We start from the raw sequence: 16,321 nt of genomic DNA on the forward strand, positions 1-16,321 counted from the left end.
AGTAGTATTCTTCTCACTATGCTGTTTTCAGGAAGTCTTTCTCTTTTGTGTTTTTAATAATCCACAGCTCTTTTATTAGAGCCTGTCTCCCTCCAACTACCCATAACAATGGCAAACAGATATACACATTGCTCAGAGTCCAGCAAAGGAGATGGGCATAATAACAATAGGCTCTATATAACATATAAGTTTCACTGGCTATCATCTTTCTTCCTACTCTTTACCTTCTTTAACGGTGTTTATGTTTCTATGTTTGAAGTCTGCTTGTCAGAACCCTAGTTCAGATAATAGGCTTCGTTGTCTCATTGGGCGTCTTGTCTGCAGATTCTCCTTCCTTCTACTCCAACATGTCATTTGTAGATTAATCTTTCTAATGACTTGCTTTAATCACATCAGATACTTACATTAAAAAAAAAAAAAAAAAACTTTTAGTCTGTTTACTTTGCTTCTTATAAATCCTCTTTCTTGAGGACCTGGAAGAAGATCTTTGGAGACCAGGTCCCAAGAAAATTTAGGTACACAATCACCCCTGCTGAGACCACTCAGGTGCTGAAAAGTAGCCCAGCTCCTTCACTGTCTGTATCTCAGGATGATCTCCCTGTCTGCTAGGAACACCCCCTGGAATTTGAGAGAGTGCATTTCTTACCATCCTACCTTCACTTTATTTTTGAAATTTGTAGATGCATTAAGCAGATAGGCCTCTCTGTCTTCTGCTGACTATTGCCCATTAACTTAGTTCCCAGGTCAACTGACGTGAGAAGGACTGCACAGTGTCAATCTGAAACTCAGAATGTTGGGCACATTCCTCAAATTACAACTGAAATTGGAAAGTTCCTATCTCTAGCAAGCACGTTCCTCCAGACATAGATCCCAAGACCTATGTCCATTTGTTCTGCTTATCAATCTATTGTCTCTTAGCTCCAAACCCACTTATCTATACTTGACTTCGCAACACTAGTGCTGCAACTCTGCAAAGCGCATTTCTGCATTTCACCTCCATAGTGACATTTCTGTTAGACTCTGCCAATAGGGGACACTAGAGGGATTCTGCTAGAAGAAAAGAGGAGGAAGAGGCTTGATATCTCCTGTTTTTCTTCCTGCCTCCTTACTGTTCCTCTGAGTATGGTGATAGCAATGACTCTTCATCCCAGCAGTAGAAATTCCTTTCTGCAAAAGCAGATAAATCAGTTTTGCAGAGTTTTGAACACTTGTAAAACTAGCTCCCTCATGACCTCCCCACCACCACCATGAGACAAACACACTAGTGGTCTGGCGCCCACTTCTTGGAAGTCTGGATCCCAGACTCATGGGATCTCAGACTCCTCTGTAGTCTGAGTTTCAGCTCTACAGAACCCCTCTGCCAAGTCTTAACAATTTTAACCATTTCCCTTTTTCTCCTTTAGGAACTCATCCTACAGTTGCTGACTCAGTAACACCCTAGAGTTCCCTTTTGCCCTATAGATTACCTAGTTAACAAATTTTTGACTACATCCTTGCAGATACAGCATCATGAGACTATCGGTCTGTCAATTCTTTTTGCCGCCTCCCAACTTCTCTATCAAAATGTAGAGGTGAGCGTGCACAGGGTAGGGGTGGGATGGCAGGGGGCATAGCCTTTGTAACCTCAGTGTTTCACTTTACCATTCTCAGCACTCCAGGACTGTTTAACCAACACTGTAAATTAAAATTTATCTGTTAAATGAACTATAATAAAATCTTTCTGTTTTCCTATCTGGATTCTGACTGATACAGCCATATTCTTGGTACTAAGTAATGTCACTATAATTGCCACTGTTAATTGGACAGAGGATGAACACCTGTTCCGAAGAGCCCAGACCATAAAGTCAAATTGCCTGGCTCCATATCCCAAGCCTAACCCCTGCTAGCTGTGTAAAATTATTACATAATCTTTCTCTTCCTTCCTTCCTTCCTTCCTTCCTTCCTTCCTTCCTTCCTTCCTTCCTTCCTTCCTTCTTTTTTTTTTTTTGATAGAGTCTCGCTCTGTCACCCAGGCTGGAGTGCAGTGACATGATCTCGGCTCACTGCAAGCTCCACCTCCCAGGTTCATGCCATTCTTCTGCCTCAGCCTCCCGAGTAGCTGGGACTACAGGCACCTGCCACCATGCCTGGCTAATTTTTTTGTAGTTTTAGTAGAGACGGAGTTTCACCGTGTTAGCCAGGATGGTCTCGATCTCCTGACCTCGTGATCCACCCGCCTTGGCCTCTCTTTCATTTCTTAAATAGACAAATAATACTTCATAAGGTTGCTGTGAAAATTAAATGCCTTGATACATGTGAGACACTTAGAATAATAATATTATCTATTATTTTTATTAAAATATTTCTTTTTCAAGAATTTGAAATATTTTTCAAAATCACTTAATTAGTAGTAGAATATGCAAAAGAAGTCTAGAGTACGAGAGAAAAGCAGAAAGAGGTTGAGTAAATACTGTAGTTAGTACTGGATAACTAGATTTCTCTCAGACCACTAGAACTATAATATCCTGAAAGAAAATGAAATCTGTTACCCGTCACATATCTCTGCACTTTCTGTCCTATCTTCAATAACTTACAGTCAATTACAACACAGCTTGATAAATACTAAAACAGAAAACTGTAAAATTGTATAGAGTCATGGAAGAAAGGCTGGAGATGATTCCCTGGAGACAGGATATAAAAAGGGAAACAATGAAGAAAGGAGACATAGCATATGCAAAAAGAATGCTCGAGAGAGCTCAATATTTCAGATACATGTGAACAATTATCCTACACCATAAGATACATGTAGAATGTGGGAGAAAATAAAGCTGAAGATGTGAACAGAGGCCAGATTATCAAGTCATGGTTACAAAGCCAAGGAGACTGAAAACTAGGAGTAGTTCTCAATTTAGTCTCTTTCCCATTATCTTGGTAAAGCAGAGACAACTCCATGTGTTTATTATGCTATTTAATTTCTTTCAGTATACCCAGGAAGACTACATTTCCCAACTATCCCCATTAGAATTAGATGTGACCTACTGACAAAGTTCAGACCAAAGGAATGTAGGTAGAAATAGTACACACTAATTAAAGAATCAGTGATCAGCTGTGCAAGAGGCAGGAAAATTTCTTGGCTTCCTGTTCCAGGAAAATATCAGCTGCCACCAAGGGGAAAGATGACAGAAAACATGACTGCCCCCCTACCATCCTCCACTAATGCTACGAAAAACCAACTGCTGCTGGTAGAGAATCAGGAAATAAAAAATTTGTGCTTAGGACCTTGTACTGGTATAAAAGAGATGTCCAAAGCTGCTGGGGAGAAGCAGGAAACTTACACTTGTCAACTCTCCCACTGACAGAAGACAGAGTTATGCTGAGATCAATGAAAGGAAGGAAAGCTGCTTGCCCTCTAAAGTCCATGCTGTGTTGAAGGGAAAACATGTCTGTCACCGGAGGAGAAACTGAACATTGTAAAAGCTCTCCCTTGAGACACCAGTGCACAGGCCCTGCATAATACTGAAAATGGAGGACAAGTGAGAGCCACTTTTTTCCCCATAGAGCCATATACTTGTTGCTTGAGTAACAATCTGTGTCTTTGACAGGGTCAGAAGCAAAGAAGTAAATAGATGACCCAGGTATGGAGGCCCTATGCACATCTATGAAAGCTGAATGGAAAGCAGGAACACTGAGAAAAACTTCCTGGCATCCAAGCCCCTGAACTAAACACAAGAGAAACACAAGAGAGTAGAACTCTACCACTGAAGTAATTTGAAGTCTGCAGAACATAAAGGTAAATATAGCAAGAAAATCTAGGTAAGGTACTGATTAATTGAATCAAGCCAAAACTAGCAGCGTGATAGAAGAGATGAACTTATTTCCAAACATAAACATTATTTACCTTGATCTTTACTGTTCTTTTATACATGATATCTAGAATGTAATAATAAACAATGCAAAATAGCAAAGAAATCGTGACACTTTTTTAAGAAGTAAGCAAGATGACTGAATCAGACCCAAATGTTGTAACTATCAGAGAAATACTAAAATAACAATGATAATATGTTTAAAAATTTGGTATGAAAAATAAACAGAATGCATGAGCAGAGAGATTTCTGCAGAGAGGTGAAAAATATCATAAAAGAGCCAAAGGAATATGCTAGAAGTAAAATACACATCAGAGAGAAAGCATACTTTTGCTGGGCTTCTTAGCAGACTAAACACAGTGGAGGAAATAATCAGTGAATTTCAAAACAGAACAACATAAATTATTCAAACTAAAGCAAAATAAAAAGAGGAGAGAGAGAATCTGAAACAGAGCATCCAAGAACTATGATATGACATGTCATGGTCTATCACACATGTAATTGGAGATGCAGAAAGTGATTAGAAAGAGATAAAAAAGAAATGTTTACAGAGATAATCTGAAGACTTCTCCAAATCAGCCACAGATTCCAAAAATTCTGAGAACCTCAGAAGGATAAATAGGAAGAAAAACACACCTAAGTGCATCATCATTATCATCAAACTGCTGTAAACCAAAGGTAGAAAACTTAGATGAATACCAAAGAAAAAAGACATAGTATATACAGAAGAGAAAAGATAAGAATCACCATAAACCTTTATTCAAAAAAAAAAAAAAAAAAAAGCAAGTCAGAAGAAAATGACCCATGAACCAGTATCATCAGGTAATGAAAGCAAAAACAAAACAAAACTAATAAACAAAAACACTGTCAATCTAGAATTCTATACCCAGTAATATATTCCTCAAAAACAAAAGTGAAATAAAAACTTCCCAAGACATAAAAGAAGAAATGCATTAGAAAATATGTTGTGTTTTTGGCCAAAAGGAATATGATTCTAGGTAGACATTTTAATATACAATACAAGAATGAAGAGTTGTAAGAATGTTAGATAGGTAAGTAAATATTCAAGATATTTTTTTACTCTTTCTATTTTCTTTAATATATGAATGTGTAAATAAAACTGGGAAAAAATGTTCTTTGGGGATTATAACATGTGGAGAAGTAAAATGCATGACACTAGTAACAAAATGGATAGTAAAGAAGAAATGAAAGTATATTCTTGTAAGGCCCTTACACATGACATGAAATGCTATATTATTTAAAGGTAGACTTGTTAAATTAAAGACGTACATTTTAAACTATAGAGAAACTACCAAGACAGTAAGAGAGAGAGGGAGAGAAGACTGGTAGACTAATAGTGGACATGAAATGGAATCATACAAAATAAGCAATCTAATCAAATAAAAGATAGGAAGAAAAAGAAAACAAAACATAATTGAGAGAAATAGAAAATAAAAACACTAAAATAGATTTAACCCAAACATGTTAATAATTACATTAAATACAAATGATTTGAATGCCAATTAAAACATAGAGTTTGTCAGCTTGGATGGAAAAGCAAGATGCAACTACTTTGTTTACAAGAAACCCAGACAGAAAGACACAATTGGATTAGACAAACTTGTAATCAGGTCAGGAATGTGTAAGCCAAGTGCTAAATACTTTTTTATGAAGTTACAGCCATAATTTATTTATCTTTTGCATTATGGTGTAATTTTCTCTTCTGTTGTTAGTCTTTCTGGAGATGGCAGGCCCTTTCTGTGAAATTAGAAAGTCATTCCAGCATCATCACATGGGAGACTATAGACCCTATAAAAAAAGATACACAATATTATCTCAATATGTTTTTAAAAGTAAAATATAGACAAAATGAACAACAAGAGCAGCACTGAATAAGAAAAGATTAGACACATAGCAGAGGTAAGTAAAGAATGTGTTGTGATGTGGAAAAGAAGCATCATGTTTTGGTGCAAGCTTAGGGTCCATCAACCTAAGCATCATAGACCCTTGAAGCAAACAGCAAAAAAGAAAAGAACTAGTAGGCATCCTTATACAGCTCTTTTCTTCTTGATTCATGTACCAGTGACAGGTATACAATAAAACAAAACAAAAACAAAAACAAATTAAAAAAATTTTTTTTACCCCACTGCCTATTCAAACCCTACAAAGGTATGATTATTTTCTCTGCTACTCAAATGAAATTGAGAGGAAACGCCATGACTTTTTGGTTACTCATAGGTAATAAAAAAATCTCTGATTGCATCTGGTCACAAAGAGAAAGTCTCATTTCAGCAATTAAAATGTCCTATCCATGTAATATCAAACTTCATCTAAAGTTAGAGCTTCTCCGCAGCCCTAGTTGGCCTACTATAGGTTGTTACCTGCAGCAGGAAAGAGGTATTGTGGGTTCCTTCTCTATTTCCTCTATTACTTTGCAAGTCCTACATAGGTGGTCTAACTTTAGAATGTGGAATAGCTGGCAAATATTGTTTTGGGGCTTTGGCCAAAACACAGAGTCAGAAATAGTTCAGCTTTAACATCCTGTTGCATATCCTTGGTAGAACAACTAAAACGCACAATGTTCATACAGCTTTTCACTCCATATGTTGCAAGTTGAGCTGGAGAATTCAAGGGCAGGCAGTAGAATAACAAAGTGGGCATGCTCAGGGTCTTTACAGGAAATACCTAACCACACATGTCACAGTCAACTGCAGTGTTTCCTCACTTTCCCACCAGCTTACCCTGAATCGCTGAGGAAGAGACAGACCCCTGTAGGATGTGAGATCTTAGTCTAAAGCGGTATTTTTATTTATGATATTTCTTAACAGGCTTGTGTTTTACTAATTAAAACACAAAAACTTGTATTCTATACCAAAATGCCTCTGTTTTAGAATTTAAAATTATGTTTTTTTCTAACATTTTTCTTAAAATTGTTTCTCTAGAGACATGTATCACACTTAATGTCTAATTCCAGTTTAAAACCAGCAAAATGTCATATGACCCAGTTTGGTCAATCACAGTCTGGAAATCATGGTGTTTATGTAATTCTGAAGGATGCTTTTGGACTTAGTTTTTCTTGTATTCCTCTTGTTAATACATGGCCATTTAAGTTGTTTTTAGCAGAAATGTTTAAATACCTGCTTAGAGGAAAGCAAACATTTGTTTTCCGAAAGCATATTAACCAAATAAACACCTGGGCCCCTTTTTAGACATTGGTTTTGTTCCCTTCACCTTTCCTCTTAACATATCCCCTTACGGTCTTGATTAGTCTCCAGTTTCAGGAAGCACTCAGCTTAAAATGGAAATCAGTAACATTATTGGAAAGAGAAAGAAAACTTTAGAAATATAACTTTTTTACTCATTCTAAAGGAAATTGGTCCTGCAAGAGAACCAAGCTAAAAGCAGTGTTGAGTTGAGTACACTTACAAATTCATTATGTGACAACAGGTCTGCTACACCTCTTATGGGCTCATTCACCTATCAGAGTTTATCTGTAGTTTTTCTACCTGTAACTTCAACTATAATGAGAACAGGGAGATTCCTCACAGAACTCTATAAGCTCAAAGCTGATACTCTGGTGAGACAGGTACTCAGAGATAAGTGGAAACTATTCAGCTCTATTTCAGTTCAAAAAACTAACTCCTGCCATTCCAAGATAAACATCCCTAGAGTTATTGGTGAAGTTAATATCACACTGGGAAATGAATGGCTGTATGAGCTAGCTGCAAAAATAGGCAGAGTCACTGAGTCAGAACAAGAGAATAAAAAAGCTAGTTAGCTGTTCGTAATTTTCAAAAATTAAAAAAGAAATCTTCTAAATTCAAGAGGTTAAACCTAGAACTAGGGATATTAGTGGTTTAGTGAAAAGTGAGCTTAAAGTCTAGGAAAGCATTTTTTTAAGTGTAACTCCTAAGACTTGCGTCAGGATCACAGGTGGGGATGTGGGTTGCCCAGCTTGTTAAAAAATGCAGACTCTTAGACCTAACACTAGACCTGCTGAATAAATATTGGGAGTTGAACATTACCACCCAGGAGATCCTTATTGATGTTGTTGATTAAAAACCACTGGATTAAGATCTAATAGATCAATAATACAAGGAGGAAGAAATTATGAGTCTCTGAGAGTAAAATAAGCTACTAACAAGAGGGCAAAAGATCAATAGATTCACCATCCCTGATTCACAGTTGTGAAATCCATAAAGTTCTGAAAAACAAAAAGTGTTTTTGGTAACTTACTTAGAGGCCATTCCCAATCTGATCTAAACTTATTTCTTGGCCAAAAAAAGTAATTCGTACTTGAGTGAGATTATGTGTAACCTTTATTCATTTGATTTTGTTTGTATGTTTGGGTTTTTCAGCATAGTCACTATGTGTTGGCCCAAATGGAGTTAGTGTGTAATATAAGATAGATGGTACTTTATTCTGAATTCACAAATCCACTTAACTCAAGGAATTTCAGATGAGGGAATGAGTATCTGTAGTTGTTTAAGGACTTTTCAGTTGCAGGAAAATAATACACCTAAATGAGCCTCAACCTAAACAAATATTGGGGGAACATCTGTGAAAGATAAAGGGGAAAGGCAAGAGGAGGAGGTGGGAAGAGCCATTGGACTGCAGTGCAGACCTGACACCTGTGGAAGGTGAACAGGAGGGAAGGAGAAGTGAGCCTGGTGAGCTCTGGACTTCAGGCTAATCTTATTCTACCCAATACAGTTCACATTTTGAATTGTCTTTCTCAATATGTATTTTTCAAACCATTTATCTTCATTTAGGTTTGTAAAATATGGTTACTATAAGTTAAATACGTAAAAAATGTTGTCCTATCATGGCCATTCAGCCCTGAGAAAAAAGCTCTCAAAGGAATCACTGGTCTCCAGATCAGAGAAACCATTTGGTTATCTGCTGTAATACACATTTTGCCCAGTCCATTGTTGCTGATGGAAGAGACCCGAATCAAAACTGCATTGATTGACAAGGGCTAGAGCCAACTGATCCCAGTCCTTTTCTTCCATTTGCCCTGCATAGTTGCCATGGTTTTTGCTTCTCTGAATATCTTCTGAGGACCTGCGCTTAAGGAATCTGTCTGGCTGTTACAAGCTAAAATTAATAAACAAAATAGACCTTAGAAGGTTCTTACCTGTCCTACTGATTTGGACACTTTGTATATCCTCAAACTCTACCAGACTTTTTTTTTCTTTATAGCCAGATAAAGCGGAATTTTCCAGACAAGTTTTATCAGATACTGATAATAGCCATTACATGACAAGATTAAAGGGATAAATTAGCACTCCATGCTAACCTCTGTTACTAAGACATAAAGGAAATCTGGTATGTTTTAACTAGGTGGGATTTTCCCATAAAACATACATTTATAGGACCATTTATTTTGTAACTTTTCTTGTTAATGGTGTTTAGGTGTAACTCTTTTTCCTTTCTTTCTTTGCTTTTTCAAAACAGTGGTCACCTTGAAAATCAAATATTTTAAAAATCACCAACTTAAATGTTTCTTCTTCTTCTTGTTTTCATGGGTCCACTATGGGTGTCAGGTGTAAAAAGAAAAGAAGGGAAAAAATGTTCACTAGTCGGTGCCCTTGCCTCAGAGTTCAATTCTACTTGTTCTCAGAGATTTTAGCATCACACTCATTACTTATTTATATCTTTCCTCTTTTTTCCACTTTGCAGATAATTGCTACTTAATTGATACTGCTTCTATGCAAACCTAGTCACAAGACACACTGCTAAATACAGGAATCATTAATCTGTGTGTATGTTGTAGATTTCCTTTAAAAGGGAGACTGGAATAAGCAAAGTCATTAGCAGTTTATTTGCAACAGTGCACTTATGGAAAGCTCTGTGGAGGACACATCAACAGTCAGTATGTAACTGAGCAATTAACACAGGGCTTCTGCACTTTGGGGTGTTAGCATGGGAGTAAACAGAAGCAGATGTGAAATGTTTGTGCTGTTAGCATGCACGGTCTGTTCTGACATATGCAAATACCACTCACGCTTACAGAACCTGCAACCCCTATTGTACCATGACCTTAGTGATGAAGCCCTATGACAGAAGCGCTTCATTTGCACCGGGTGCAATTATTTAATTATTAACAGGCCAATACCACCTTTTCTTGTTATTAGAGCTTAGCAGAAAGCCAGGTGAGGAAGCATACACAAACAATTTGATAATACTCTAGTTCTCAGCTTGCCTTGACAACTGCTTTCTTGCCAGCAGACTCCCTGAAAATAGAGAACAATTAAAGCCAAAGAACACATAAAGAGTCTCAAAAGACTGACAGATGGGATCACCTGTGCAAGTCAGGCATAAATTTGGATAGTTTTCTCTGTGGGACTCAGGTAGAGCCTGTGATGAACCAGTGGTTTCATGCAGGCAGGAGAATCTTGGTCTTGAGATAGATTTGTCCACGAGAACTCAATTTATCATTTTTCCCTTTCTTAACTGGGATTTGGAAAATTATTGCTCACTAGAACAATTAAATTAGAAGCAAATGGCATGACTTTGTCTGTGTATCTTTAAAGGACATGTCTTAAGCTTCATCTTTTATACCACTTGCCTTCTGGAAAAGAAAGCAAATTTCATTGTGCAACATGTAATTTCTTCCATCTCACTGTCAGTAAATTGTAAGATATCTCACCACTAAAGAAAGGTTCTTTGAGTATTTTAAAAGTTATATATGCATCTCAGAAATGGCAACACTTCATTAAAAAGAAAACTGCAACAAAGATTATTCTAGAGCCTTTGCAGTCTGTAAATGGGAAACCTACTTGTGGGTAGATTGATGAAAGCCACGTGGTAGCTATTAGCTAGTAATGATTTTTTTTTTTTTTTTAATTCTCTAAATTATAGCGCAACATACCTTTAGGGCGATGAGGAGAAACTTGCCCTCAATTCTTTATTTTATAAAGAATATGTTTGAGACCATGTGTTGCTGCATATGTATATATATTCCAGACTTATGTTTTCCTATGACTAAGCTAGACCCACTTTAAGTACATCCCAGTGGAATGAATTAATTGGAACCATTAGTACATTCTACTATAGATATCCTAACATTTACTCTGATCTTTTACCAAAACCCTGGTTTTCCATCATCCCTTTGTAAAAATATCTTACATACAACTTGACTAAAGCTATTAAGGTGAGGGGCTGAAATAACATATCTTAGACTTATTGAATTGAAATTCTGTCCTCTCTGCGAAAACAGAATCAACTAAACGAAATATGAGGCAGCTTCTTTACTCCTCAAACTCATTCTATAATGCAGGTCTCAGATGTGGGGGGAAATAGCAAATACTAAATCTTGTGCAGAGTGTAAATCTTCATTTACTCATAATCTTAACAGCATTGTCTCCATCTTTATTTAATTTGGATATGAGCTCTATTTTTCTAGGTTTTTACATTTCTGTCCAGATAAAGTAAAATTTTTCCCCAGTCACATTCTACACATATTAAGCCTCATGCTTAGGAAAATAAATTAAGGTCGATTTCATTTATTAAAACAGTACTTAAATTCTTAGGAATATATCAAGTGTATCAAGTAAGCAACACTTCCATGAGCAAGGTCAGAAGGGAAGTGAACAGAGGAAGTAGGAAAACTAGGAAAGGCTGTAAGGATTCACGAAGTGCAATATAATTTGCTTTGAAGGCCTTGATTTTTGAACTGGCATATGTCTCAATATAACAAGAATTCTGAAAGGAAATGTTTATGATCTAAGTATTTTATTTACTATGGTGAGATGAGGCAGATACAAACTTCTGAATTGTGGAATCAGGCGCCTGGGTCATGGGCTGTGGTGGAATATGTAGACAGGAAATTGATAGGAGAAAATATCCACAGGTCTTTTACATTTCTGCATGTCTTGTGGGCAGAGTTTTTTTTTTTTTTTTTTTTTTTTTTCCTTTCCAGACTCTCTTGTTAAATATGTTTGTACAGAAAACAGCCTTAGAATATAGGGATGGTGCATTCCTCCAGAGGAAGAGGCAGATTTATTTACTGTTCAGTAAAATAAAGACAATGTCTCCCTCCAGGGCAAAATCAAGCACACTTACTGTCCATTATAAAATATTTGGCTACCCAAGCTCCAATTTCATTTGCCTGGAGCACAGTCCACTGCATGTGCACTGATTTTCTGGCCCTCTTTGGTTGTGAAATCTAGGGCTCAGAGACCTAGGAGAGAATATGCTGATTCTCCTGCCATCAATAATGAAGGTTTTTGACTCTGACAAAGGAATCTCAAATATTCTGCAATCATTCATAAAGCTGTGGCAAGCTAACTTGTTCGCTCCCAAGTGGGGAAAAAATCTCAGAACTTTCATAGTTCTTGACAGTTTGGCAATGCATATGGGATCCTGACAAAGACATGATTTCTGGAAAAGAATAGATTAAAGCCTCATGAGGCAATTAACAACATTTGGAAAAAGTCCCTAGCAATCAATGGTAAACATATAGACCCAATTGGATAGCCTACCTGAGTGTAAATGGTCTTCATTTTATTGCCTATTAATGAGTAGGTATAGGGAGGTTATTGTAGGCCATTACTAGGAAGCAGGTTTACAGGCAGATGCAGGAAGGGTGCCCTGTTTGTTGCTAACCCTTCTAAATAGCTACTGCTTCTTGGAGCCATAATGGTCCCAAACAAGGGAATACACCCACCATCGTAGGCAGAGCACAAAATAAAGAAGTCTATGTTTCTGCTGCAGAAGCTACTGCTGAAGCCAGACCCCTGCCAAAAGTTGACTCATTGGTCTCACTGGGAGGGAGAGAGGCCGTATTATACAGGGCATGTCACTAATCTCTCTGGCGTTTTGGCTACATCTGGCCTTTCACTTCCTTTCAGGTTTATCTATGATGCCTTACTACCATTGACACATTTTTAGTTTATATTTGTTCCATTTCAATCAGCCAACTCTGGCCACTAAATGGTATGAGGATTTTAGTTTTCCAGTCTATTTTCAGTTGACAATTGTGCGCCTCTTATTACAATAGCCACTAAATAATAGATTGATAGTCAAAGATTTTAATAATCTTCCATGCATTATATTATTCACAATCATCTGGTATTCTTGAGTGTTGGAATCATTTATAAAAGAAGGATTTCAAAAACTTTCTGACTTTACCTTTCTCCCCTCTTTCTTGTCCACACACTTCAGTAGGACAAATTAGTCACCAAATATGGCTTCTTACAGAAATTGCTCATCTTTCTTTGGCCAATTCTTGGATAATGATCAGTTCTAAAGGAGAGTGGGGGAGGTTATATAGACTTATTTTGAAAAATTGAGATTCTGTATAACCATTCCTAGACTTGAAGAATCTTTCTTTACTCTAAAAGCAACCCCAGATGGCCTGGTTGGTACACCCTCCTAGTGGCAGCTCAACCAAAAGGGGAACTAGTGAATTCAAACTTAATTTTGGTTAGCCACTTGGTTTATCTTGTTGGATTGACATGGTCACAGAACACGAAGATAATGACCTAATGACCACTAGGTTGAGTATACCACTTTGAGAGCCCCCCTGTAGTGATCAACATGGGTCAAAGTGGGAGACAAAAATGAGTTTTTGTAAATTTTATTAAAATATCTGTGTTCATCTTTCACTTAGTCCATTTGTATAAAAAATCTGGATATGAGTACAAGATAACTGGAAATAAAGGTAATGTTATAGCTATTCACCAATATCCTAGTGATGGAAGGAAGACAATATCCTTGCCCCCTGGGAAGGAAATACTTCAGACCCCAGAAAGTATGTGGGGAGAAGGCATTAAGGATTTCTGTCTTTCAGAATCATCGTGCAGCTTCCTTCAGGAATAAAAATGCTCTGTTGTGGCTCTCTCAAGCTGTTGCAAAATCTTGAATATAACTGAGTCCTACATCTGCTGTGGCCTACCAGACAGGCCTGACCACAATTTTTTTGCTCTTACCCAGAACCTCATTCAGAAATCAATCGAAATTGCAGGTGATGGTCCTGGAAAATCTACCTCTAACACAAAATATCCATTGACCATGGAATATCTTGCCCTTCCTTATTCCTGTAGTTGTCACTCAGTAATTTCATGGGGCAGATGAGAGTCACCTGGCTGGTGCTGTGGATAAACAGGGCAGGTTGGAGTGACTGCCTAATTCAAACAGAACTAAGAATCCTAAGAACTATCAGCCAATGGAAGGCCATATTTCCCACTTGATTGCTGTAAAACTGTGATTGCAATTAGTGTAAGTGTCAGTGGTAGGGTCCAACAATTGTCAAGAACACATGTTTGCATGGACACCATGTGTACCCAAATACTTCTCGTGTTGAAGTCAAGCATTACCTTGCCTCCTTCCCCAAGATGCGGTGACTTGCATAAGAAGACCTTTCAGTGTTTAAAGAAACACAAGCAGTAAATAATTTTACCTTTCCAAACGAGGCCACCCTTAGTTACCTGGGAGAAGCTTACCATAAGATAACTGCTTCATCATTTATGTGTACCCTGAAGGCAGACATCCCTATGATGGAAATCACCTAATTAGAAAAGATAGCATGAAATTTATGCTGACATCAGCTGAAGTGATTAATGACTCTACTGGCCAGGATTGTTATGGATGACAAAATTTGCCCTAGATTTTATCCATGTACCCTTATACCTGTATTAATGCCTCAAGCCTAGTGGAAAGGTCAAAACAAAGACTGAAAGACTGTGATAGTCTTGATTAAATTCTATATAAGACAAACCGAAAGTATTTTGATCTCAGCCTTTATTAGTCAGATCAACTGGAATGGCTGATGGAGTCAGGTACTCATGGAAAAAATTACCAGAAGCCAAGAGCATTTACAAACAAGGAGTGGGTACTATTTGGAGATAACTATCTATGGATCTTGCATTTCTGCTTGTCTTGAAAAGTGAGACATTGACTGCTCTGTTTCAGACTACGTTTTCAATTACGCTTGTCTAGAAAACACCCTTGAAAGATAGAGATAATGTCTCCATCTGGAGCAAAAAGCAAGTTTGCTTATAGACTTGGAAGATAGTAGGGTCTTCCTCCAGAGCAAAGAGTAGGCATGCTTACTGCCCAGTATAATATAAATAATGTCACTCTCCAAGGCAAAAAGTAAACATGCTTCTCACTCATTTTGAAATATCTGGGTTTAAAAACCTCAGGGTTCCTTTCCTTCAAGGCAACCTTATGGATATGTAGGTAGTATCTGACCCATTTTAATCCATCCTGTGGACTTGGGGCTCAAAATTTATCTTAAAGAAATCATTGCAAAGTGTGCAAATATGTAGGGCTATATACATAAGGAAAGTCTTTGTAGAATTGTTTACAATGGTAAAACACAACTATTTATCAACAGAGGACACTAAAATATATTACGGTTTATATTATACATGTTCTATGGTATTAAAGTTCAAGGGTGAGTTCCGGGCTAGAGGTGTAGATCTGGGAGCTGTTTTACATACACACACACAAACCAACGTTAAGTTATTAACAGAATAGGATACCCCCCCAGAGAGTATATAAAATATGCCAAATATTCCAAAGATGAAATGTACAAAACAACATTTTTGTCATAAGCAAAATAAATTTAGACAATGAAAGCAGGGTTATTAAGTCTAGAAAGAGTCTTTAAGAATAAATGTGTTTTATTCTGAAGAGAAAATATATTCCTTAAATACAACTTCTTCTATTGGCACACATAGGTTTATTGCCATAGACAATTTGGAAAGTTCAGTGAAACCACAAAGAGGGTGAGAAAATAATGTCAACGAAGAGTATAGACACATATTTTTAAATTCTAACAACATACTTTTTGAATAAAAAATACTGAAAACAGAGCTCTATATAATATTTTTGGCTAGAAGCAATATGCAGAAGCCAGTGATTCTCAAGATAAATAACTGAGGGAAGATATGAGACATTTATCTTCCTAAAAGAAATTAAAAAGAGGGCATAGGTTTTTAAATGTCCTGAAACCAGTCTGACCGGAGTCGGGGTCTGCAGACCATGCCCATTAAGCCATGGATGAGTGCCTTTTCCTCAGTCGCTGTGGTTTTCCCAGCCAGATGGGAAGAGAGGGTTAAGAATGCAGATGTGTACAACTCATCCCTATCTCAGGGGTCTCAGGATCTATTTTAATTCTTCTTTTAAAATAACGTGATTTTCTAAAATTAAAATTCATAAAGGCCAATAATAAGGAATATTCTAGAGAAATGTCAAACATCATGAAGGTTATATTTGCCAATTGTTTGCCCGGCTTAAAAAAAAAAAAAGAAAAAAAGAAGAAGAAGAAAGAAAAACTGGAAGAGAGTATATTACATTTGACAAAGGATTTCAAAGACTGCTTCTTTGATTCAACTGTTTGGAAATGTTATGGAAAGGAATCCTGATAATAAAACAAAACATATCAAAGAATTAATTTTGAAATATCTGCCCTCTCACTCTCTCCACTTTCCCCTCCCCACCCCCTTTCACCACCACTAGGATCTTAC

This window comes from Chlorocebus sabaeus, chromosome 21 (assembly GCF_047675955.1).
Source record: "Chlorocebus sabaeus isolate Y175 chromosome 21, mChlSab1.0.hap1, whole genome shotgun sequence".
Classification (NCBI taxonomy): Eukaryota; Metazoa; Chordata; class Mammalia; order Primates; family Cercopithecidae; genus Chlorocebus; species Chlorocebus sabaeus.